This window comes from Chiloscyllium plagiosum, unplaced genomic scaffold (genome assembly GCF_037043375.1).
Source record: "Chiloscyllium plagiosum isolate Xiang-an unplaced genomic scaffold, Cpla_swu_hap1 HiC_scaffold_11, whole genome shotgun sequence".
Taxonomy (NCBI): Eukaryota; Metazoa; Chordata; class Chondrichthyes; order Orectolobiformes; family Hemiscylliidae; genus Chiloscyllium; species Chiloscyllium plagiosum.
This window is the reverse complement of record NW_028270149.1, coordinates 18,087,966-18,108,885: the sequence shown is the minus strand read 5'-3', so window position 1 is coordinate 18,108,885 and position 20,920 is coordinate 18,087,966. Positions and strand designations below refer to the sequence as shown.

The window sequence follows — 20,920 nt, the reverse complement described above, 5'->3', positions numbered from 1 at the left end:
TATAGACCTCCTAATAGTCAGTGGGAAATTGAGAAATAAATTTGTAAGGAGACCTCAGTTATCAGAAAGAATATTAGGGTGGTAATTTTAGGGGATTTTCACATTCCAAACATAGACTAGGACTACCATAGTCTTAAGGGTTTAGATGGAGAGGAATTTGTTAAGTGTGTAAGAGATAATTTTCTGATTCAGTATATGATTGTACCTACGAGAGAAGGTGTAAATCCTGACCTACCCTTAGGAAATAAGGCAGGGCAGGTGACTGAGGTATCAGTGGGGGAGCACTTTGGGGCCAGCGACCATAATTCTATTAGTTTTAAAATAGTGATGGAAAAGGATAGACCAGATCGAAAAGTTGAAGTTCTAAATTGGAGGAAGGCTAATTTTGGTGGTATTAGGCAAGAACTTTCAAAAACTGAGTGGGGGCAGATGTTCACAGGTAAAGGGACAGCTGGAAAATGGGAAGCCTTCAGAAATGAGGTAACAAGAGTCCAGCGACAATATATTCCTGTTAGGGTGAAAGGAAAGGCTGGTAGGCATAGGGAATGCTGGATGACTAAAGAAATTGAGGGTTTGCTTAAGAAAAAGAAGGAAGCATATGTCAGGTATAGACTGGATAGATCAAGTCAATCCTTACAAGATTAAAAAGGCAGTAGGAGCATACTTAAGAGGGAAATCAGGACGGAAAAAAGGGAACATGAAATAGCTTTGGCAAATAGAGTTAAGGAGAAATCAAAGGATCTTTACAAATACATTAAGGACAAAAGGGTAACCAGGGAGAGAATAGGGCCCCCTCAAAGATCAGCAAGGCAGTGTGGAGCCACAGAAAATGGGGAGATACTAAACGAGTATTTTGCAGCAATGTTTACTGTGGAAAAGGACATGGAAGGTATAGAATGTGGGGAAATAGATGGTGACATCTTGGATAATCTCCATATTACAGAGGAGGAAGTGCTGGATGTCTTGAAATGCATAAAAGTGGATAAATCCCCTGGACCTGATCAGATGTATCCTAGAACTCTGTGGGAAGCTAGAGAAATGATTGCTGGGCCCTTTGCTGTGATATTTGTATCATCGATAGTCACAGGTGAGGTGCCGGAAGACTGGAAGTTGGCAAACGTGTTGCCACTGTTTAAGAAGGGCGGTAAAGACAAGCCAGGGAACTGGGTTTCGCTTCGGCGGGTCGGTGTGGACTTGTTGGGCCGAAGGGCCTGTTTCCACACTGTAATCTAATCTAATCTAATCTATAGACCAGTGAGCCTGACATCTATGGTGGGCAAGTTGTTGGAGGGAATCCTGAGGGATAGGATTTACATGTATTTGGAAAGGCAAGGACTGATTAGGGATAGTCAACATGGCTTTGTGCATGGGAAATCATGTCTCACAATCTTGATTGAGTTTTTTGAAGAAGTAACAAAGAGGATTTATGAGGGCAGAGCGCTGCATGTGATCTATATGGACTTCAGTAAGGCGTTTGGCAAGGTTCCTTGTGGGAGACTGGTGAGCAAGGTTCGATCTCATGGAATACAAGGAGAACTAGCCATCTGGATACAGAAATAGCTCAAAGGTAGAAGACAGAGGGTGGTGGTGAAGGGTTGCTTTTCAGACTGGAGGCCAGTGACCAGTGATGTGACATAATGATCGGTGCTGGGTATACCACTTTTCATCATTTGTATAAATGATTTGGATGTGAGCATAAGAGGTATAGTTAGTAAGTTTGCAGATGACACCAAAATTGGAGGTGTAGTGAACAGCGAAGAAGTTTACCTCAGAGTACAAAGGGATCTTGATCAGATAGGCCATTGGGCCAATGAGTAGCAGATGGAGTTTAATTTAGATAAATGTGAGGTGCTCATTTTGGAAAAGCAGAGCAGAGCAGGACTTATACACTTAATGGTAAGGTCCTGGGAAGTGTTGCTGAATAAAGAGACCTTGGAGTGTAGGTTCATAGTTCTTTGGAAGTAGAGTCACAGGTAGATAGGATAGTGATGAAGACGTTTGATATGCTTTCCTTTATTGGTCAGAGCATTGAGTACAGGAGTTGGGAAGTCGTGTTGTGGCTGTACAGAAGATTGGCCGGGCCACTTTTAGAATACTGTGCTCAATTCTGGTCTTCCTTCTATAGGAAGGATGTTGTGAAGCTTGAAAAGGTTCAGAAAAGATTTACAAGGATGTTGCCAGGGTTGGAGGATTTAAGCTATAGGGAGAGGCTGAATAGTCAGGGGCTGTTTTCCCTGGAGCGTCGGAGGCTGAGGGGTGACCTTATAGAGGTTTATAAAATCATGAGGGGCATGGATAGGGTAAATAGACAAGGTCTTTTCCCTGGGGTGGGGGAGTTCAGAATTAGAGGGCATAGGTTTAGGGTGAGGGGGAAAGATGTAAAAGGGACCTAAGGAGCACAGGGTAATGCGTGTATGAAATGAGCTGCCAGAGAAAATGGTGGAGGTTGTGACAGCATTTGAAAGGCATTTGGACAGGTATATGAATAGAAACGTTTTAGAGGGATATGGGCCAAGTGCTGGCAAATGGGATTAGATTAGGTTTGGATATCTGGTTGGCATGGACGAGTTGAACTGAAGGCTGTGTTTCCATGCTGTACATTTTAATGACTCTATGACTCTGACTTGGGTGCAGTAGCTCTGGGCTGCCTGTTTGAGGCGCTGTGTACTGCCTCCATTGTTATTGTTCTCTTTGGAAAACACTGGTTTATGGTTTTTCATGAGTCAACAGATGTTTCAGGCACTGGGACAGTAATATCCTTTTCCAGGAAGAATGTTGTCTGAAGCTTGGAAATCACAGTTATAATTAAAACATTATGTGAGCGCACAGGGAATGGGCACTTATTCGAACCACACTCATTGTGGCTGCATGATTCCTCACAGAAGTTAAAGCTTGCTAAAAACCAAGAAGGAAATCACATTAAACAATCCATTCTCGGACAGTTAAATACTTGAGCTTAGGAGTTTTGAAGTGCTCAGAGCAGAAGTAATGAGTCTTACAGTGCTGTTTCTAAACCATTTGTGTTGGTCAGTGAGCCACTGCAAATCAATTTTTGGTTCATATTTTGAGTCAGTGGTCATTCTTCAGTAGTGAGCCTACTTGTTATACAGGAATTGTGCAACGATTCTGTGAGCTGTAATGCCAGATTGTAAAGACCAATAAAATATCATAGTGTAAGGTGTTGCAGCGTTGCTAGAAGCCATTCCTAATCTACCACCATCAAAGGGGATGATAAGATTGGGAGTTATTATTTGGCATTGTGACTCCTGCTGGATGACAGGACCAGAGAATTCCTGATTCATGATCCACTGAATGAGAGAGATACAAATCCCATCCTGTTATGGCTTGATCCAGATCACTAAATTGCTACATATCACAGAACTCTCAACTGCCCTTTGTCAGGATTAAATCAGCAAGTCATGTGACGAAGACTGTTATTTTATCACGTTAAATGGCCAATAATTTAATCCAATCTTTGTAAACATCACAATAGCAGTTCACTGCAAACCTGTCATCATGTAACACTTAGCATCAGCACTATCTCTTTGGTCTAAGACACTATCACAGCTTTATCAGTACCTTGCCATTTACTAGCATTCACCAGTATTTTGTAGACATTAAACAAAGACCTTGTCTATCCTCCCAAGTGGATGCAAAACAGCCCTGTATTGGTGGAAAGATGACAGTCCTCTCCAGTGTCTGAGTTAATGGGCTGAATTTTACCAAAGATCAGCTAAGTGTCATTGTTGGGGAGTTTTCGTGGAGCTCTGTGAGTTCTCTCCCATAATTCTCTGCAGTGTACCTGATCTGGCATGCACCACACCTTTATGGCACCCTGATTGTGTTATTGTGCACTCACCGGTGATGAGATTACGTGTCATTGCCTGGACCTGCTGGGGATTCCTGGCACCTTATTTAAAGCTTGGGCACTCACCAGATCAAGTCCTTCTAGCCAGCTGGTGTCCTTCACAAAGTAGGAAAGGAATGAAAAAGAAATATTTCTGAGAGCCTCGTATATGACACGAATGACATTCAGTTCAAAGGTATGCTTACATTCATAAATATATTGCTACTTTATATCATTCCCTGTCTGACTGAGTGTCATTGTAACAGCATCTGTAGGAACCAAGCTACACAGCTTAACCATCCCTCGCACCATGCTATGTTCAATCTCTGTTAAAGGCAGTGATACCCTTTCCCTACTGCCCAGAGTAACATCACATCTTATTGTTCAATGCAGGAGCACCACATTGTTGGAAAGTCATCAAATGACTGAAAATATGAACTTTTATTTAAAACAGCAAAAACAAAGAAAAAATACAAGCAAAAACTATTGCATTTGTTTCTGGGAGCAAACAGGGCAGCTCGCAACAATAAGTTGACAGTCAATGAGTGATCACCACCCTAGTACCCATCTATTGGATTCAGGTATCAATGAGGTCTTGTCTGGCTTAGTGCACCCGGTGCTGCAGTGCTCGAACATGAAGGAGGTGATGTTCTTCCTTGCCCTTTCAACTCTTCAACATCCATCTTGGCACCCCTTCCCGCTCCCGCACGCCCCCCATCCTCCCCCATCCAGATTGGTCCAAGCATCTCTAGCAGGCCTATTGTCTGCTCTATAATGACCCTGGCTGAAGAATGGGTTGCAACGAGACGTTTCAGTAAGGCATTTGATAAGGTTCCCCATGGTAGGCTATTGCACAAAATATGGAGGCATGGGATTGAGGGTGATTTAGCGGTTTGGATCAGAAATTGGCTAGCTGAAAGAAGACAGAGGATGGTGGTTGATGGGAAATATTCATCCTGGAGTTCAGTTACTAGTGGTGTACTGCAAAGATCTGTTTTGGGTCCACTGCTGTTTGTCATTTTTATAAATGACCTAAATGAGGGCATAAAAGGATAAGTTAGTAAATTTGTGGATGACATTAAGGTCATGAGAGTTGTGGATAGTGATGAAGGATGCTATAGGTTACAAAGGGGCATAGATAAGCTGTAGAGCTGGGCTGAGAGCTGACAAATGGAGTTTAATGCAGAAAAAGTGCGACGTGATTCACTTTGGAAGGAGTAACAGGAATGCAGAGTACTGGGTGAATGGTAAAATTCTTGGTAGTGTAGATGAACAGAGAGACCTCGGTATCCATGTACATAGATCCTTGAAAGTTGCCACCCAGGTTGATAGGGTTGTTAAGAAGGCATACAGTGTGTGTAAGCTTTTATTAATAGAGGGATTGAGTTTGAGAACCATGAGGTCATGCTGCAGCTGTACAAAACTCTGGTGCGGCTGCACTTGGAGTATTGCATACAGTTCTGGTCACCGCATTATAGGAAGGATGTGGAAGCTTTCGAATGGGTTCAGAGGAGATTTACTAGGACATTGCCTGGTATGGAGGAAAGCCTGAGGGGCTTGAGGCTGTTTTCTTGAGAGAGAAAAAGGTTGAGAGGTGACGTAATTGAGACACATAAGATAATCAGAGGGTTAGATAGGGTGGACAGGGAGAGCCTTTTACCTTGGATGGTGTTGGCTGGCACGAGGGGACATAGTTTTAAATTGAGGGGTGATAGATATAGGATAGATGTCAGAGGTAGTTTCTTTACTCAGAGAGTAGGAAGGGCGTGGAACACACAGCCTGCAACAGTAGTAGACTCACCAACTTTATGTCTCCCATATTTAAATGGTCATTGGATAAGCATATGGACGAGAATGGAATAGTGTAGGTTAGAAGGGCTTCAGATTGGTTTCACAGGTCATCGCAATATTGAGGACTGAAGGGCCTATACTGTGCTGTAATGTTCTATGTTCCATGTTCTAATGTACCACGGCTCAGCCTCAGTCAGCAGGTTGTGAACTGGAGTCATCAGCTATGGTTACAGAGGGTAGACCTTGCCTCTCAGTATCCAAGCCTGTAAGGCATCCAGCCTTGAAACACAGGACTGGGTAAGGGTGGTCACCCATTGCTTCAGGGCACAAGTCCTGCTCCAGCAGCTGATAGTGTCACTGTTCTGTGACAGTGTCCTGGGACATCCTCAGTGAGCAGTCATGATCCACTTACAGATGATAGTTTATCCAAAACCTCCAAACTGTGGGCCATGGAAGACTCCAACAGGGGGGCATAGATCTTTGATATAATGGACCTTATTCTGAATTCTGGAGTACAATCCAGGCCACACAACTAGAAGAAATAACAAAGAACAAAGAAAATTTACAGCCCAGGAACAGGCCCTTCGGCCCTCCAAACCTGAGCCGATCCAAATGTACTGTCTAAACCTGTTGGTCAATTCCGAAGCATTTGTATCCCTCTGCTGCCCACCTACTCATAAATCTGTCCAGACGCATGAGTAGGTGGGGAGCAGAGGGATACATTAAGAGATCATAACAGTTGGATTACTGAAAACTTACACCCAATCCCCACATCATCTAAGAAAGGCAGCATTGCAGCTCCTTCTCACTCCAATATACTGACCATCCTTTTCTTTTCCATTTACTGACCTTTTGCTCTGGGTTCAGACAGCACAAGCAGCAGTGAGGAATCACGGTGTGGGCTCAAGAGAGCTCAGCACAGACACAAGTGATCCCAATGTAGCTTTAAGTAAGCACAGAACAGACTCGATTTAATCCAGTGTAGACTTGAGTGAGCCCAGTGCAGACCCGAGTAAACCCAGTGTAGACTTGAGTGAGCCCAGTGCAGACCCGAGTAATCCCAGTGTAGACTCAAGTGAGCCGAGTGCAGATTCGAGTGAGCGCAGAGCAGATTTGATTGAGCCCAGTGCAGACTCGAGTGAGCACAGTGCAGATTCGAGTGAGCCCAAGTGCAGATTCAAGTTAGCACAATGCAGACTCGAGTGAGCACAGTGCAGACTTGAGTGAGCCCAGTGTAGACTCGAGTTAGCCCAGTGTAGATTCGAGTGAGCCCAGTGCAGATTCGAATGGGCCCAGTGCAGACTTAAGTGAGTCCAGTGCAGACCCGAGTAATCCCAGTGTAGACTCAAGTGAGCCGAGTGCAGATTCGAGTCAGCGCAGAGCAGATTTGATTGAGCCCAGTGCAGACTCGAGTGAGCCCAGTGTAGATTCGAGTGAGCCCAGTGCAGATTTGAATGGGCCCAGTGCAGACTCAAGTGAGCCGAGTTTACGCCCGAGTGAGCACAGTGCTGATTCGGGTGAGCCCAAGTGCAGACTCGAGTGAGCACAGTGTATACTCGAGTGAGCCCCGTGCAGACTCGAGTGAGCAGAGTCGAGACTCGAGTGAGCAGACTCGGGGGAGCCCAGTGTAGAGTCGAGTGAGCCTAATGCAGATTCGAGTGAGCCCAGTGTAGATTCGAGTGAGCCCAGTGTAGATTCGTGTGTGCACAGTGTAGATATGAGTGAGCTGAGTGCAGATTCGCGTGAGTCCAGTGCAGACTCGAGTGAGCCCAGTGCAGATTCGAGTGAGCACAGGGCAGACTTGAGTGAGTCCAGTCCAGATTCGAGTGAGCACAGTGTAGATTCGAGTAAGCACAGTGCAGATTTGAGTGAGCCCAGTGCAGATTCGAGTGAGGCCAGTGTAGATTCGAGTGAGCCCAGTGCAGACGAGAGTGGGCATAGTGCAGACTCGAGTTAGCCCAGTGTAGATTCGAGGGAGCCCAGTGCAGATTAGAATGGGCCCATGCAGACTCAAGTGAGCCCAGTGCAGACTGGAGTGAGCCCAGTGTAGATTCGAGTGAGCCCAGTACAGATTCAAATGATCCCGGTGCAGACTCAAGTGAGCCCTGTGCAGACACAAGTAAGTCCAGTGCAGTCTCGAGTGAGCACAGTTTACACCCAAGTGAGCCCAGTGCACATTCGGGTGAGCCCAGTGCAGACACGAGTGAGCACAGTGTATACTTAACTGAGCCCCGTGCAGACTTGAGTGAGCAGATTCGAGACTCGAGTGAGCACAGTGTAGACTCGAGTGAGCACAGTGCAGATGTGAGTGAGCCGAATGTAGCCTCGAGTGTGCACAGTGCAGACTTGAGTGAGCCCAGTGCAGATTCGAGTGAGCCCAAGTGCAGATTCAAGTTAGCACAATGCAGACTCGAGTGAGCACAGTGCAGACTCGAGTGAGCCCAGTGTAGGTTCGAGTGAACACAATGCAGTCTCCTGAAGAAGGGCTTATGCCCGAAACGTCGATTCTCCTGTTCCCTGGATGCTGCCTGACCTGCTGCGCCTTTCCAGCAACACATTTCCAACAATGCAGTCTCAAGTGAGCACAGTGCAGATTCGAGTGAGCCCAGTGCAGATTCGAGTGAGTGCAGTGCAGACCCGAGTGAGCACAATGTATAATCGAGTGAGCCCAGTGCAGACTCGAGTGAGCAGAGTCGAGACTCGAGTGAGCCCAGTGCAGATTCGAGTGAGCGCAGAGCAGATTTGATTGAGCCCAATGCAGACTCGAGTGAGTCCAGTGCAGACTTGAGTGAGCCCAGCGCAGATTCGAGTGAGCCCAGTGCAGACTCGAGTGAGCACAGTGCAGACTCGAGTGAGCCCAGTGCAGATTTGAGTGAGCCCAGTGCAGACTCGAGTGAGCTCAGTGCAGACTTGAGTGAGCCCAGTGCAGACTCGAGTGAGCCCAGTGCAGACTTGAGTGAGCCCAGTGTAGACTCGAGTGAGCCCAGTGCAGATTTGAGTAAGCCCAGTGCAGACCCGAGTGAGCCCAGTGCAAAGTCGAGTGAGCCCAGAGTAGACTAGTGTTAGCCCAGTGCAGACTCGAGTGATCCGATTACAGACTCGATTGAGCGCAGTGCAGATTTGAGTGAGCCCAGTACAGACTCGAGTGAGCACAGTGCAGATTCGAGTGAACCCAGTGCAGACCCGAGTGAGGCCAGTCTAGATTTGAGTGAGCCCAGTGCAGATTCGAGTGAGCCCAGTGCAGACTGGAGTGAGCCCAGTGCAGACTTGAGTGATCCAATTGCAGACTCGAGTGAGCCCAGTGTTGATTCGAGTGAGCCTAGTACAGACTCGTGTCAGCACAGTGCAGATTTGTGTTAGCCCAGTGAAGACTCGAGTGAGCACAGTGTAGACTGGAGTGAGCCCAGTGCATACTTGAGTGAGCCCAGTGCATGTTTGAGTGAGCCCAGTACAGACTCGAGCGAGCCCAGTGCACATTAGAGTGAGTCCAGTGCAGTCTCGAGTGAGTCCAATGTTGATTCGAGTGAGCCTAGTGCAGACTTGAGTGAGCCCAGTGTTGATTTGAGTGAGCCCAGTGCAGATTCGAGTGAGCCTAGTACAGACTCGAGTGGGCCCAGTGCAGACTCAAGTAAGCCCAGTGCAGACCCGAGTGAGCCCAGTGCAAATTCCAGTGAGCCCAGTGCATACTTGAGTAATCCCAGTGCAAATTTGAGTGAGTCCAGTGCAGACTCGAGCGAGCCCAGTGCAGACTCGAGCGAGCCCAGTGCACATTGGAGTGAGCCCAGTACAGTCTCGAGTGAGTCCAATGTTGATTTGAGTGAGTCCAGTGCAGATTCGAGTGAGCCTAGAACAGACTCGAGTAAGCCCAATGCAGATTCGAGTAAGCCCAGTGCAGACTCGAGTAAGCCCAGTGCAGACTCAAGTGAGCCCAGTGCAGACCCGAGTGAGCCTAGTACCGACTCGAGTGGGCCCAGTGCAGACTCAAGTAAGCCCAGTGCAGACCCGAGTGAGCCCAGTGCATATTCCAGTGAGCCCAGTGCATACTTGAGTGAGCCCAGTGCAGATCCGAGTGAGCACAGTGCAGACTCGAGTGAGACCAGTGCAGGTTCGAGTGAGCACAATGTATACTCGAGTGAGCCCAGTGCAGACTCAAGTAAGCCCAGTGCAGACTCGAGTGAGCCCAGTGCAGATTCGAGTGAGCCCAGTGTAGACTCGAGTGAGCCCAGTGCAGATTCGAGTGAGCCCAGTGTAGACTCGAGTGAGCCCAGTGCAGACTCAAGTCAGCCCAGTGCAGACTCGAGTGAGCCAAGTGCAGATTCGAGCGAGCCCAGTACAGACTCGAGTCAGCACAGTGCAGATGCGAGCTGAAAATAGATTCGAGTGAGACCAGTGCAGATTTGAGTGAGCCTAGTACAGACTCGAGTCAGCCCAGTGCAGATTCGAGTAAGCCCAGTGCAGACTCGAGTGAACCCAGTGCAAAGTCGAGTGAGCCCAGGGCAGACTCGAGTGAGCCCAGTGCAAAGTCGAGTGAGCCCAGTGTACACTTGTGTTAGCCCCGTGCAGACTCGAGTGAGCCGATTGCAGACTCGAGTGAGCCCAGTGCAGATTCGACTGAGCCCAGTGCAGACTCGAGTGAGCCCAGTGCAGATCCGAGTGAGCACAGTGCAGACTCGAGTGAGGCCAGTGCAGGTTCAAGTAAGCCCAGTGCAGACCCGAGTGAGCCCAGTGCATATTCCAATGAGCCCAGTGCATACTTGAGTGAGCCCAGTGCAGATTTGAGTGAGCCCAGTGCAGACTCGAGCGAGCCCAGTGCACATTGGAGTGAGCCCAGTGCAGTCTCGAGTGAGCCCAATGTTGATTCGAGTGAGCCCAGTGCAGATTTGAGTGAGCCCAGTGCACATTGGAGTGAGCCCAGTGCAGTCTCGAGTGAGCCTAATGTTGATTCGAGTGAGCCCAGTGCAGATTTGAGTGAGCCTAGTGCAGAATCAAGTGAGCCTAGTGCAGAATCGAGTGAGCCCAGTACAGACTTGAGTGAGCCTAGTACAGACTCGAGTGAGCCCAGTGCAGATTCGAGTAAGCCCAGTGCAGACTCGAGTGAGCCGAGTGCAGACTTGAGTGAGACCAGTGCAGATTCGAGTGAGACCAGTGCAGATTTGAGTGAGCCCAATACAGACTCGAGTGAGCCCAGTGCAGACTCGAGTCAGCACAGTGCAGATTCGAGTGAACCCAGTGTAGACCCGAGTGAGGCCAGTCTAGATTTGAGTGAGCCCAGTGCAGATTCGAGTGAGCCCAGTGCAGATTCGAGTGAGCCCAGTGCATATTCCAGTGAGCCCAATGCATACTTGAGTGAAGAATCAAGTGAGCCGAGTGTAGACTCGATCGAGCCCAGTGCAGATTCAAGTGAGCCCAGTGCAGACGCGAGTGTGACCAGTGCAGAGTCGAGTGAGCACAGTGCAGATTAGAGTGAGCCCAGTACAGATTCGAGTAAGCACAGTGGAGACTCGATCGAGCCCAGTGCAGATTCGAGTGAGCACAGTGTAGACTCGAGTGAGCACAGTGCAGATTAGAGTGAGCACAGTGCAGATTAGAGTGAGCACAGTGCAGATTCGAGTGAGCCCAGTACAGATTCGAGTGAGCCCAGTGCAGATTAGAGTGAGCCTAGTACAGACACGAGTGAGCCCAGTGCAGGCTCGAGTAAGCCCAGTGCAGACTCGAGTAAGCCCAGTGCAGACTTGAGTGAGCCCAATGCAAAGTCGAGTGAGCCCAGTGCAGATTTGAGTGAGCCCAGTGCAGACTCGAGTCAGCACAGTGCAGATTCGAGTGAACCCAGTGTAGACCCGAGTGAGGCCAGTCTAGATTTGAGTGAGCCCAGTGCAGATTCGAGTGAGCCCAGTGCAGATTCGAGTGAGCCCAGTGCATATTCCAGTGAGCCCAATGCATACTTGAGTGAAGAATCAAGTGAGCCGAGTGTAGACTCGATCGAGCTCAGTGCAGATTCAAGTGAGCCCAGTGCAGACGCGAGTGTGACCAGTGCAGAGTCGAGTGAGCACAGTGCAGATTAGAGTGAGCCCAGTACAGATTCGAGTGAGCACAGTGAAGACTCGATCGAGCCCAGTGCAGATTCGAGTGAGCACAGTGTAGACTCGAGTGAGCACAGTGCAGATTAGAGTGAGCACAGTGCAGATTTGAGTGAGCCCAGTACAGATTCGAGTGAGCCCAGTGCAGATTCGAGCGAGCTGAGTGCAGATTCGACTGAGCCCAGTGCAAACTCGAGTGAGCACAGTGCAGACTCGAGTGAGCACAGTGTAGATTCGAGTGAGCCCGGTACAGACTCGAGTGAGCCCAGTGCAGACTCGAGTGAGCCCAGTGCAGATTAGAGTGAGCCCAGTAGATTCGAGTGAGCACAGTGTAGACTCGATTGAGCAGAGTGCAGATTTGAGTGAGCCCAGTACAGATTCGAGTGAGCACAGTGTAGTCTCGATCGAGCCCAGTGCAGATTCGAGTGAGCACAGTGCAGATTAGAGTGAGCACAGTGCAGATTTGAGTGAGCCCAGTACAGATTCGAGTGAGCCCAGTGCAGATTTGAGTGAGCTGAGTGCAGATTCGACTGAGCCCAGTGCAAACTTGAGTGAGCACAGTGCAGACTCGAGTGAGCACAGTGTAGATTCGAGTGAGTGCAGTGCAGACTCGAGTGAGCCCAGTGCAGATTTGAGTGAGCGCAGTGCAGACTCGATCGAGCCCAGTGTAGATTTGAGTGAGCCCAGTGAAGACAGGAGTGAGCCCAGTGTTGACTCGAGTGAGCCCAGTGCAGACATCAGTGAGACCAGTGTAGGTTCGTGTGAGACCCATGCAGATTCGTGTGAGCCGAGTACAGACTCGAGTGGGCCCAATGCAGACTCAAGTAAGCCCTGCGCAGATTCAAGTGAACCCAGTGCAGACCCGAGTGAGCCCAGTGCATATTCCAGTGAGCCCAGTGCAGATTCGAGTGAGCCCAGTGCAGACGCGAGCGAGCCCAGTGCACATTCGAGTGAGCCCAGTGCAGATTTGAGTGAGCCTCGTCCAGACCCGAGTGAGCCCAGTACAGATTCGAGTGAGCCCAGTGCAGACTCGAGTAAGCCCAGTGCAGACGCGAGTGAGCCCAGTGCAGACTCGAGTGAGCACGATGCAGTGTCAAGTGAGCCCAGTGCAGATTAGAGTGAGCACAGTGTAGATTCAAGTGAGCCCAGTGCAGACTCGAGTGAGCCCACTGGAGATACGAGGGAGCCCAGTGCAGACTCGAGTGAGCGCAGTGCAGACTCGAATGAGCCCAGTGCAGACTCGAGTGAGCACAGTGCAGATTCAAGTGAGCCCAGTGCAGATTCAAGTGAGCCCAGTGCAGACTCGAGTGAGCCCATTGCAGACTGGAGAGAGCACTATCTAGGCTCGAGTGAGCACAGTGTAGATTCGAGCGAGCGCAGTGCAAACTCGATTGAGCCCAGTGCAGACTCGAATGAGCCCAGTGCAGACTCAAGTGAGCACAGTGCAGATTCAAGTGAGCCCAGTGCAGACTCGAGTGTGCCCATTGCAGACTGGAGAGAGCACTGTCTAGACTCGAGTGAGCCCAGTGTAGATTCGAGGGAGCACAGTGTAGACATGAGTGAGCCCAGTGTAGATTCGAGGGAGCACAGTGCAGATTTGAGTGAGCCCAGTACAGATTCGAGTGAGCCCAGTGCAGATTTGAGTGAGCTGAGTGCAGATTCGACTGAGCCCAGTGCAAACTTGAGTGAGCACAGTGCAGACTCGAGTGAGCACAGTGTAGATTCGGGTGAGTGCAGTGCAGACACGAGTGAGCCCAGTGCAGATTTGAGTGAGCGCAGTGCAGACTCGATCAAGCCCAGTGTAGATTTGAGTGAGCCCAGTGACGACAGGAGTGAGCCCAGTGTTGACTCGAGTGAGCCCAGTGCAGACATCAGTGAGACCAGTGTAGGTTCGTGTGAGACCCATGCAGATTCGTGTGAGCCGAGTACAGACTCGAGTGGGCCCAATGCAGACTCAAGTAAGCCCAGCGCAGATTCAAGTGAACCCAGTGCAGACCCAAGTGAGCCCAGTGCATATTCCAGTGAGCCCAGTGCAGATTCGAGTGAGCCCAGTGCAGACGCGAGCGAGCCCAGTGCACATTCAAGTGAGCCCAGTGCAGACTCGAGTGAGTCCAATGTTGATTCGAGTGAGCCCAGTACAGATTCGAGTGAGCCCAGTGCAGACTCAAGTAAGCCCAGTGCAGACGCGAGTGAGCCCAGTGCAGACTCGAGTGAGCACGATGCAGTGTCAAGTGAGCCCAGTGCAGATTCTAGTGAGCACAGTGTAGATTCAAGTGAGCCCAGTGCAGACTCGAGTGAGCCCACTGGAGATACGAGGGAGCCCAGTGCAGACTCGAGTAAGCGCAGTCAGACTCGAATGAGCCCAGTGCAGACTCGAGTGAGCACAGTGCAGATTCAAGTGAGCCCAGTGCAGACTCGAGTGAGCCCATTGCAGACTGGAGAGAGCACTGTCTAGACTCGAGTGAGCACAGTGCAGATTCGAGCGAGCGCAGTGCAAACTCGAATGAGCGCAGTGCAGACTCGAATGAGCCCAGTGCAGACACGAATGAGCCCAGTGCAGACTCGAGTGAGCACAGTGCAGATTCAAGTGAGCCCAGTGCAGACTGGAGAGAGCACTGTCTAGACTCGAGTGAGCCCAGTGCAGATTCAAGTGAGCACAGTGTAGACATGAGTGAGTCCAGTGTAGATTCGAGGGAGCACAGTGTAGACATGAGTGAGCCCAGTGTAGATTCGAGGGAGCCCAGTGCAGATTTGAGTGAGCCCAGTGCAGACTCAAGTGAGCCCAGTGCAGATTCGGGTGAGCCCTGTGCATATTCCAGTGAGCCCAGTGCAGATTCGAGTGAGCCCAGTGCAGACGCGAGCGAGCCCAGTGCACATTTGAGTGAGCCCAGTGCAGACTCGAGTGAGACCAATGTTGATTCGAGTGAGCCCAGTGCAGATTTGAGTGAGCCTCGTCCAGACTCGAGTGAGCCCAGTACAGATTCGGGTGAGCCCAGTGCAGACTCGAGTAAGCCCAGTGCAGACGCGAGTGAGCCCAGTGCAGACTCGAGTGAGCACGATGCAGTGTCAAGTGAGCCCAGTGCAGACTCGAGTGAGCACAGTGTAGATTCAAGTGAGCCCAGTGCAGACTCGAGTGAGCCCACTGGAGATACGAGGGAGCCCAGTGCAGACTCGAGTGAGCGCAGTGCAGACTCGAATGAGCCCAGTGCAGACTCGAGTGAGCACAGTGCAGATTCAAGTGAGCCCAGTGCAGGTTCAAGTGAGTCCAGTGCAGACTCGAGTGAGCCAATTGCAGACTGGAGAGAGCACTGTCTAGACTCGAGTGAGCATAGTGTAGATTCGAGCGAGCGCAGTGCAGACTCGAATGAGCCCAGTGCAGACTCGAATGAGCCCAGTGCAGACTCGAGTGAGCACAGTGCAGATTCAAGTGAGCCCAGTGCAGACTCGAGTGAGCCCATTGCAGACCGGAGAGAGCACTGTCTAGACTCGAGTGAGCCCAGTGCAGATTCAAGTGAGCACAGTGTAGACATGAGTGATCCCAGTGTAGATTCGAGGGAGCCCAGTGCAGATTTGAGTGAGTCCAGTGCAGATTTGAGTGAGCACAGTGCAGATTCAAGTGAGCCCAGTGCAGACTCGAGTGAGCCCATTGCAGACTGGAGAGAGCAATGTCTAGACTCGAGTGAGCACAGTGCAGATTCGAGCGAGCGCAGTGCAAACTCGAATGAGCCCAGTGCAGACTCGAATGAGCCCAGTGCAGACTCGAGTGAGCACAGTGCAGATTCAAGTGAGCCCAGTGCAGACTCGAGTGAGCCCATTGCAGACCGGAGAGAGCACTGTCTAGACTCGAGTGAGCCCAGTGCAGATTCAAGTGAGCACAGTGTAGACATGAGTGAGCCCAGTGTAGATTCGAGGGAGCACAGTGTAGACATGAGTGAGCCCAGTGTAGATTCGAGGGAGCCCAGTGCAGATTTGAGTGAGCCCAGTGCAGACTCAAGTGAGCCCAGTGCAGATTCGGGTGAGCCCTGTGCATATTCCAGTGAGCCCAGTGCAGATTCGAGTGAGCCCAGTGCAGACGCGAGCGAGCCCAGTGCACATTTGAGTGAGCCCAGTGCAGACTCGAGTGAGTCCAATGTTGATTCGAGTGAGCCCAGTGCAGATTTGAGTGAGCCTCGTCCAGACTCGAGTGTGCCCAGTACAGATTCGGGTGAGCCCAGTGCAGACTCGAGTAAGCCCAGTGCAGACGCGAGTGAGCCCAGTGCAGACTCGAGTGAGCACGATGCAGTGTCAAGTGAGCCCAGTGCAGACTCGAGTGAGCACAGTGTAGATTCAAGTGAGCCCAGTGCAGACTCGAGTGAGCCCACTGGAGATACGAGGGAGCCCAGTGCAGACTCGAGTGAGCGCAGTGCAGACTCGAATGAGCCCAGTGCAGACTCGAGTGAGCACAGTGCAGATTCAAGTGAGCCCAGTGCAGGTTCAAGTGAGTCCAGTGCAGACTCGAATGAGCCAATTGCAGACTGGAGAGAGCACTGTCTAGACTCGAGTGAGCATAGTGTAGATTCGAGCGAGCGCAGTGCAGACTCGAATGAGCCCAGTGCAGACTCGAATGAGCCCAGTGCAGACTCGAGTGAGCACAGTGCAGATTCAAGTGAGCCCAGTGCAGACTCGAGTGAGCCCATTGCAGACCGGAGAGAGCACTGTCTAGACTCGAGTGAGCCCAGTGCAGATTCAAGTGAGCACAGTGTAGACATGAGTGATCCCAGTGTAGATTCGAGGGAGCCCAGTGCAGATTTGAGTGAGTCCAGTGCAGATTTGAGTGAGCACAGTGCAGATTCAAGTGAGCCCAGTGCAGACTCGAGCGAGCCCAGTGCACATTCGAGTGAGCCCAGTGCAGACTCGAGTGAGTCCAATGTTGATTCGAGTGAGCCCAGTGCAGACTCGAATGAGCCAATTGCAGACCGGAGAGAGCACTGTCTAGACTCGAGTGAGCATAGTGTAGATTCGAGCGAGCGCAGTGCAGACTCGAATGAGCCCAGTGCAGACTCGAATGAGCCCAGTGCATATTCCAGTGAGCCCAGTGCAGATTCGAGTGAGCCCAGTGCAGACTCGAGCGAGCCCAGTGCACATTCGAGTGAGCCCAGTGCAGACTCGAGTGAGTCCAATGTTGATTCGAGTGAGCCCAGTGCAGACTCGAGTGAGTCCAATGTTGATTCGAGTGAGCCCAGTGCAGATTTGAGTGAGCCTCGTCCAGACTCGAGTGAGCCCAGTACAGATTCGGGTGAGCCCAGTGCTGACTTGAGTAAGCCCAGTGCAGACTCGAGTGAGCCCAGTGCAGACTCGAGTGAGCCCTGTGCAGACTAGTGTTAGCCCAGTGCAGACTCAGGTGAGCCGATTGCAGACTCGAGTGAGCCCAGTGTAGATACGAGTGAGACCAGTGCAGATTTGAGTGAGCCCAGTACAGACTCGAGTCAGCACAGTGCAGATTCGAGTGAACCCAGTGCAGACCCGAGTGAGGCCAGTCTAGATTTGAGTGAGCACAGTGCAGATTCGAGTGAGCCCAGTGCAGGTTTGAGTGAGCCAATTGCAGACTCAAGTGAGCCCAGTGCAAAGTCGAGTGAGCCCAGGGCAGACTCGAGTGAGCCCAGTGGAAAGTCGAGTGAGCCCAGTGTACACTTGTGTGAGCCCCGTGCAGACTCGAGTGAGCCGATTGCAGACTCGAGTGAGCCCAGTGCAGATTCGACTGAGCCCAGTGCAGACTCGAGTGAGCCCAGTGCAGATCCGAGTGAGCACAGTGCAGACTCGAGTGAGGCCAGTGCAGGTTCAAGTAAGCCCAGTGCAGACCTGAGTGAGCCCAGTGCATATTCCAATGAGCCCAGTGCATACTTGAGTGAGCCCAGTGCAGATTTGAGTGAGCCCAGTGCAGACTCGAGCGAGCCCAGTGCACATTGGAGTGAGCCCAGTGCAGTCTCGAGTGAGCCCAATGTTGATTCGAGTGAGCCCAGTGCAGATTTGAGTGAGCCCAGTGCACATTGGAGTGAGCCCAGTGCAGTCTCGAGTGAGCCCAATGTTGATTCGAGTGAGCCCAGTGCAGATTTGAGTGAGCCTAGTGCAGAATCAAGTGAGCCTAGTGCAGAATCGAGTGAGCCCAGTACAGACTTGAGTGAGCCTAGTACAGACTCGAGTGAGCCCAGTGCAGATTCGAGTAAGCCCAGTGCAGACTCGAGTGAGCCGAGTGCAGACTTGAGTGAGACCAGTGCAGATTCGAGTGAGACCAGTGCAGATTTGAGTGAGCCCAATACAGACTCGAGTGAGCCCAGTGCAGACTCGAGTCAGCACAGTGCAGATTCGAGTGAACCCAGTGTAGACCCGAGTGAGGCCAGTCTAGATTTGAGTGAGCCCAGTGCAGATTCGAGTGAGCCCAGTGCAGATTCGAGTGAGCCCAGTGCATATTCCAGTGAGCCCAATGCATACTTGAGTGAAGAATCAAGTGAGCCGAGTGTAGACTCGATCGAGCCCAGTGCAGATTCAAGTGAGCCCAGTGCAGACGCGAGTGTGACCAGTGCAGAGTCGAGTGAGCACAGTGCAGATTAGAGTGAGCCCAGTACAGATTCGAGTAAGCACAGTGGAGACTCGATCGAGCCCAGTGCAGATTCGAGTGAGCACAGTGTAGACTCGAGTGAGCACAGTGCAGATTAGAGTGAGCACAGTGCAGATTAGAGTGAGCACAGTGCAGATTCGAGTGAGCCCAGTACAGATTCGAGTGAGCCCAGTGCAGATTAGAGTGAGCCTAGTACAGACACGAGTGAGCCCAGTGCAGGCTCGAGTAAGCCCAGTGCAGACTCGAGTAAGCCCAGTGCAGACTTGAGTGAGCCCAATGCAAAGTCGAGTGAGCCCAGTGCAGATTTGAGTGAGCCCAGTGCAGACTCGAGTCAGCACAGTGCAGATTCGAGTGAACCCAGTGTAGACCCGAGTGAGGCCAGTCTAGATTTGAGTGAGCCCAGTGCAGATTCGAGTGAGCCCAGTGCAGATTCGAGTGAGCCCAGTGCATATTCCAGTGAGCCCAATGCATACTTGAGTGAAGAATCAAGTGAGCCGAGTGTAGACTCGATCGAGCTCAGTGCAGATTCAAGTGAGCCCAGTGCAGACGCGAGTGTGACCAGTGCAGAGTCGAGTGAGCACAGTGCAGATTAGAGTGAGCCCAGTACAGATTCGAGTGAGCACAGTGAAGACTCGATCGAGCCCAGTGCAGATTCGAGTGAGCACAGTGTAGACTCGAGTGAGCACAGTGCAGATTAGAGTGAGCACAGTGCAGACTCGAGTGAGCACAGTGTAGATTCGAGTGAGCCCGGTACAGACTCGAGTGAGCCCAGTGCAGACTCGAGTGAGCCCAGTGCAGATTAGAGTGAGCCCAGTAGATTCGAGTGAGCACAGTGTAGACTCGATTGAGCAGAGTGCAGATTTGAGTGAGCCCAGTACAGATTCGAGTGAGCACAGTGTAGTCTCGATCGAGCCCAGTACAGATTTGAGTGAGCTGAGTGCAGATTCGACTGAGCCCAGTGCAAACTTGAGTGAGCACAGTGCAGACTCGAGTGAGCACAGTGTAGATTCGAGTGAGTGCAGTGCAGACTCGAGTGAGCCCAGTGCAGATTTGAGTGAGCGCAGTGCAGACTCGATCGAGCCCAGTGTAGATTTGAGTGAGCCCAGTGAAGACAGGAGTGAGCCCAGTGTTGACTCGAGTGAGCCCAGTGCAGACATCAGTGAGACCAGTGTAGGTTCGTGTGAGACCCATGCAGATTCGTGTGAGCCGAGTACAGACTCGAGTGGGCCCAATGCAGACTCAAGTAAGCCCTGCGCAGATTCAAGTGAACCCAGTGCAGACCCGAGTGAGCCCAGTGCATATTCCAGTGAGCCCAGTGCAGATTCGAGTGAGCCCAGTGCAGACGCGAGCGAGCCCAGTGCACATTCGAGTGAGCCCAGTGCAGATTTGAGTGAGCCTCGTCCAGACCCGAGTGAGCCCAGTACAGATTCGAGTGAGCCCAGTGCAGACTCGAGTAAGCCCAGTGCAGACGCGAGTGAGCCCAGTGCAGACTCGAGTGAGCACGATGCAGTGTCAAGTGAGCCCAGTGCAGATTAGAGTGAGCACAGTGTAGATTCAAGTGAGCCCAGTGCAGACTCGAGTGAGCCCACTGGAGATACGAGGGAGCCCAGTGCAGACTCGAGTGAGCGCAGTGCAGACTCGAATGAGCCCAGTGCAGACTCGAGTGAGCACAGTGCAGATTCAAGTGAGCCCAGTGCAGATTCAAGTGAGCCCAGTGCAGACTCGAGTGAGCCCATTGCAGACTGGAGAGAGCACTATCTAGGCTCGAGTGAGCACAGTGTAGATTCGAGCGAGCGCAGTGCAAACTCGATTGAGCCCAGTGCAGACTCGAATGAGCCCAGTGCAGACTCAAGTGAGCACAGTGCAGATTCAAGTGAGCCCAGTGCAGACTCGAGTGTGCCCATTGCAGACTGGAGAGAGCACTGTCTAGACTCGAGTGAGCCCAGTGTAGATTCGAGGGAGCACAGTGTAGACATGAGTGAGCCCAGTGTAGATTCGAGGGAGCACAGTGCAGATTTGAGTGAGCCCAGTACAGATTCGAGTGAGCCCAGTGCAGATTTGAGTGAGCTGAGTGCAGATTCGACTGAGCCCAGTGCAAACTTGAGTGAGCACAGTGCAGACTCGAGTGAGCACAGTGTAGATTCGGGTGAGTGCAGTGCAGACACGAGTGAGCCCAGTGCAGATTTGAGTGAGCGCAGTGCAGACTCGATCAAGCCCAGTGTAGATTTGAGTGAGCCCAGTGACGACAGGAGTGAGCCCAGTGTTGACTCGAGTGAGCCCAGTGCAGACATCAGTGAGACCAGTGTAGGTTCGTGTGAGACCCATGCAGATTCGTGTGAGCCGAGTACAGACTCGAGTGGGCCCAATGCAGACTCAAGTAAGCCCAGCGCAGATTCAAGTGAACCCAGTGCAGACCCAAGTGAGCCCAGTGCATATTCCAGTGAGCCCAGTGCAGATTCGAGTGAGCCCAGTGCAGACGCGAGCGAGCCCAGTGCACATTCAAGTGAGCCCAGTGCAGACTCGAGTGAGTCCAATGTTGATTCGAGTGAGCCCAGTACAGATTCGAGTGAGCCCAGTGCAGACTCAAGTAAGCCCAGTGCAGACGCGAGT

The 20,920-nt window shown here is 51.2% G+C and overlaps 1 protein-coding gene across 1 annotated transcript in view; it reads left to right on the top strand.

The window, feature by feature from the left end:
- LOC122557414 (mastermind-like protein 2) overlaps nt 1-20,920 on the top strand; it is a 495,777-nt gene that overhangs the window by 89,302 nt on the left and 385,555 nt on the right. The window lies entirely within an intron of this gene.